At 39.2% G+C, this 4,990-nt stretch overlaps 1 protein-coding gene across 1 annotated transcript in view; it reads left to right on the top strand.

The window, feature by feature from the left end:
- PARD3 (par-3 family cell polarity regulator) overlaps window positions 1–4,990 on the top strand; it is a 310,634-nt gene that overhangs the window by 13,141 nt on the left and 292,503 nt on the right. The gene's annotated exons all lie outside the window — the stretch shown is intronic.

The following is a 4,990-nucleotide window of genomic DNA, read 5'->3' as shown; positions in this document are numbered from 1 at the left end:
CAAAGGATGGGATCACTCCCTTCTAACCCTGCCAGTGTTGCTAGGTTATGCTCGTCACCTTTCTGTAAAAACACCTGCTGATACGTGCATCTACTGTGTTGCAAAAATACTATTCATTGAAAAACAGAAACCACAGCCAGGAACATCCCTTTATTTTGTTTACTCCAACATGAGAGAGATTTGTTGCAAAGCCACAAAGTAGGAATTATATCTCACAGTTCTTGCTCAGGCAGAATCTTCGAATATTTCAGCTTATTAAGACAAAAATCGCCCAATGAAATTTGCTGTGTAATTTTCATTGTCGTTAAAACCACTATTCAAGCAAGACTATGTTGGATAAAGCACAACTGTAGTGTTTATCATTTTGCTCACTGAAGTTTTGAAGTAGTGACTCTATTCCAGAAAATTCTTGACAGAAATCAATATCAGTCAGTCCTTTGATATTCTACAGATACAGCATTTTAAACAACTCTTTGTAATTCCCAGGATACTACTTTTCTGTAGGTGTTCTTTTAATGGATAAAGTCTGTGTTTAAGTTAACAGGTAAAACATAAATGGAAAAATTATAGCTCTCTAAGTTTGAGGGGTTTTATCCCAGAGTGCTTTTTGCAAAATGAAGGGAACAACATTTAACAATGAGCTTACATAGGCTTGAGTGTGTATCTTTTCAAGCTACAACTGTGCTTTCTTGTAACACAGAATTCAAACAGGGAAAGGATTAATGGCAGAATTTATTTGCATAAGCCAAAAAGCTGTCCTCCTGGGTTATCAACTTGGGTGGAGGCAGAGCAGACAAATACATACACATTTTCTCCTTAGTGTGATTATCTGGTGTATTATACAGTACATTGATGTCAGTGTATCAAAATCATACAGCACAGATAAAATTCAATGATATATTAGACAGCTCACTTATCTTTGGTGTCATTCTGGAAAGTACGTGGAATACTTAGCTAGTTGACTGATTGCTAAACTGACCAAAAAGTGCTTTAAGACTCTACAACGCAAATAAAATGCAGAAGACTTTTAAAACTGTTGATAAGAATGATAGCTCTTTTTGACACTTTTAATGAAAGAATGCAAAAATAAAATGGGTTAAAACAATTAATCATAAACGTGTTATCACAAATCAGAGATGTTCTCCTATCTAGCTAATTCCCCCTTTTTAATGTTGACAATTAGATATATTTTGTTTCTAAATGTTCCAAACCACAGACTTAGAATCCCAGTCCAGTAATATTATCTGGTATTAAACATACCTATTTCAAAAATTTCATTTAAATATACATTGGAAATGGAAATAATATCCCTATTGTATTTCCTTTATAACTTGTGAAGTGAAGCATAGCATACAAATGGTATTCTCAGTATTTCAAATAATTATCTTCTTACTGTGTAAGTTCTATTCAGCAAATAAAACCCATCCAGTTTTGTGGTAGATGCAGATCCTGATTATTACATGTTGACAAGGTCATATATCTATTAATTGGATTGGAGATGGGATACAAAATTGCTGTAATTATTGTAATTTTCAAGCTAATTGCAGGCTTGACGGTGAATATTTTACTTCTAACAAATGAAAAACAGTATTCCGTCTGAAATTGGTTTATAGCATTTTAGACATTTTGTTTCACATCTCGGGTGCTTTTTGCTCGCGCACTGGGCTCTATCTCTCTGCAGTTCGCTCACAGAAGCGTCGCTCTGCGCTGTTCTGCGACCGCTCACCTGCACCCGAGAGGCACGGAACCAGCTCGGTTCAGGGGCAGCATCCCGGTGCATTTGTTGGGGCTTTAGGGCTTGCTGAGATTTTCCTCTCTTTGTTCTGGTTGCCATGCTACCTCTTTTGTTTGTTTGTAGATCACGCCATTGCTCCTCTCCCAGCAAGGGAAAGGTTAGCTAGATCAGGTCCAGCTGGAGAAGTAATATTCATCTGGAGCTCCTCTTTTCCCATGCACAAACACAGCCTGCGCTTTGCACATGAGGGGGTTGTGTCAAATTGAATCTTCCTGTCTAAATGTGGAAACAAAAATGAGGCTGGCCCATACCCCCTATGTTGTTTTGCAATATGAAAACACAATTAATCAATACAAGCAGTTGATTTATTTATGTTTCTTATCTGGCTCTTTCTCTTTTACTGCTTTTCTGTTACCCAAGTTAAACTTCCTCTTGTTGTATTTCATCGGTCGAGCTGCATTTTTTTTCAAATCACACAGCGCACAAGGCGTTTTTTGTGTGTGCCTGCGTGCTTTCTGAGGAGAGGTTGGAAGCTCACTGCAGACGATCGTTAAAGCAGACTGATGTTTATTCCCTGCTGAAATATAAACTGGAGGCGCAGGTGAAAATTGCCAAACCTAATGAGCAATTTGGCAGATAAGGCAGGATGTCAGGGAGTGACAGTTCAGCAGCGGGTGCACTGCCTGTGAACCAAGTTGTTTGTTTCACAGTACTGCATTTAAATATTGTAAATAAAATCCCTTTCCAGCTACATGATACATTGTGAAAAGGGTCATCTCTTTGTCTAGTTTTCCTTTTAAGTTATTTAACTCTGTTAAATAACCAAAGGGGGGGGGGGTCTTAGTTCTGGGTCTTGGTGTTATGCTACCAGTCTCTCTGAATGTTTCAGCAGTTACACTTAAAAAGCATTTTAAATATAGAAATTTATTTGGAAAATATATTAAGAAAGATTTAGAGGACTGATTAATTTTTTTCTGGCCCATAGTAGAGAAGAGTAAGGAGGCTGGAAAAATCTTTCTTTCTCTCTTTCTTTCTTTCTTGAGCTGTTTAATGGGAAGCTATCAAGAAGCAGCCAGACTGTTCTCATATGGACACATTATCGCTGGAGGCAGAAAACACAAGTTGCAACACGGAAAATGCCAGTATGATATTAGGAAAACAATTTTCACCTCAATAGCGAAACAGGCTGCTCAGAGAATGTGTGGTATCTCTGTCCTTGGAGATGGACAGACCTTGACTGAACATGGCTCTAGGCAACCTCATCTACCTGGTCCTGTGTTGTGTGGAGGGCTTAGACCAAGTGACCTCCAGCAATCTCACCCAAACTCCAAAGTTGCTGTGTAGTTCTGTGACTCCAAATATAATGAATAAAATTAAAGTGTTTGCTTCTTGAAGGTATTATTTGTAAAAGCAAATTATGTCCATAGTGAAATATCTAGCAGACAGCTGTGCAAACATACTGTGCATTTACAGCTTCCCAACATGGTTTAATACTGTAGTGGTTTTGTGTCAGTGCAACATAGATCAGTTGACTGTGCCTGTTACAAGACTGCTGCTTTTGTTTTCAGGATGTCTTTGGTAGGTACTTCAGTTCCTTAAAAATGAAATATGGAGTAGTTATAAGGTTTTCCTAAAGGCTGGAGGATGAGCATCTCCCCAAAAAACTGGGCAGAGGAGTCTCAGGAATTACCAAGAGCTACCTGGAAATGGTGTATTCTAGTGATGTATTTTTTTTCTCAAGTGATCTGTATCATATATTTTAGTAGGACTCTTGGCGTTGGTTTCATATTCTGGTCACAGAGGCAGGCTGTAAAAGGGAAAAAGGTCTAGATGAGAATATTATGAAGCGAGTGCACAGCTGGCTGTGAAGATGTACGAAAAGTACAGAGGAGCAAAGAAGTTGCTGCAGCTTTGCATCTCTGTTTACGCAGCAGCACGGCTGTAGCTGTAAGGTTCCCTGCGTGCGTGTGTGTTCGTACCCTGCAATAAGCACAAGTTTATTCCTCATGGGTAAGAACATGCATGCAGGCTTTCACTGAGAATTCATTGATATATTAAAGTTCATGACCTTGCTTTCCTTTGAATTTGTGGATCTGTCTGTGCTTTCCGAGTAGCTTTTAGTAGTTCGCTGGCAAATTAGTTGGACATATCAAGTATAGTCCCTGAGGGCTCTCTTAGGTTAAGGACTGTTCAGTATTTTAATAAACCTGAACTGGAATATGAAGTATTGCATAAAAAACTAAGATGACATTTCAAGTGCTTTGGATGTCAAGGTTTCAGTTCAGCTTTCACTTCATACATTTATAAACTGTTTTGAAATCAGTGAGATGTGCAGTCACTCCATCTAGAAAGAAAAAAGTAATTTGCAAGGCAGTACTACTGAACAAAGTACACGGTGCTGTGAGAAGGATCTGCGTGTTACAGTGCATTACTATCATGCGTCTGGGCATTACACTCTGCCATCAGCGGATGAGAGGCAAATGCTGTTGTGGGTTCACTGAGGTCATGAGCAGGAAGAGCTAAGGTGGAGTGACCAGTTGTGGTGCCAGGCTTGGAGAAAGCTGAAAAAGCAAAAAGAGTAAGGTGGTTTGGAGGTTATGACCAAGCATTGGAAGTACTGGTTCATTTAGTTAAGACAAAAACTGATCGTGTCCAAGTCTTCAAATGTATGATTTTTTTCTTGTTCTCCATGTCTGCCAAGAGAAGGGCAGTTGGCATTTCCTGGGGAAAAGCCATTTTTGGTAATCTGTAGGCATAAAGAACATTTTTGCACCTCATAAAAGAAGTCTTTGTGGGAATGGTTCAGAGGTGTGTTCTGTGCGCTGCCCTGCCCTGCGCTGTGCTGTAAGGCAGGAAGGTGACTGGCTGGTGGTGGCAGATCTGTCCTGTCCCTGACTGAGCCATTAGGTTGCTTTTCAGCCACTGGTGAGCCACTTATGTCCGTAGTAAGTATGTGTGTGTCTTTTCTTAGCATCTCGCGATCTGAGTGTTCAAATAATCCAGTACTACAGCAAACCAGTTAGAGGTGTGAGTGCATAAATAAGCGTGTGAATTTCAAGTGCTTTAAAATTGCTGTTTTAAATATGGCACTTCACTGATTTGATACAAGTATTTATCTAGAGTCCCAAATGCATATTCTGGGAATTAATTTGTTAATATTTCTAAGTGCCTTTGTTTAAAGGATTGGAGCAGTGCATGTTAGGGTTGACAAAGAACTGCAGATGTGAGTTCATTTTTGTTCCGGTTTCAAAAATG

Source organism: Mesitornis unicolor, unplaced genomic scaffold (genome assembly GCF_000695765.1).
Source record: "Mesitornis unicolor isolate BGI_N332 unplaced genomic scaffold, ASM69576v1 scaffold2165, whole genome shotgun sequence".
Classification (NCBI taxonomy): Eukaryota; Metazoa; Chordata; class Aves; order Mesitornithiformes; family Mesitornithidae; genus Mesitornis; species Mesitornis unicolor.
Note: the sequence above shows the minus strand (reverse complement) of the source record. Positions and strands in the feature narration are given on the sequence as shown.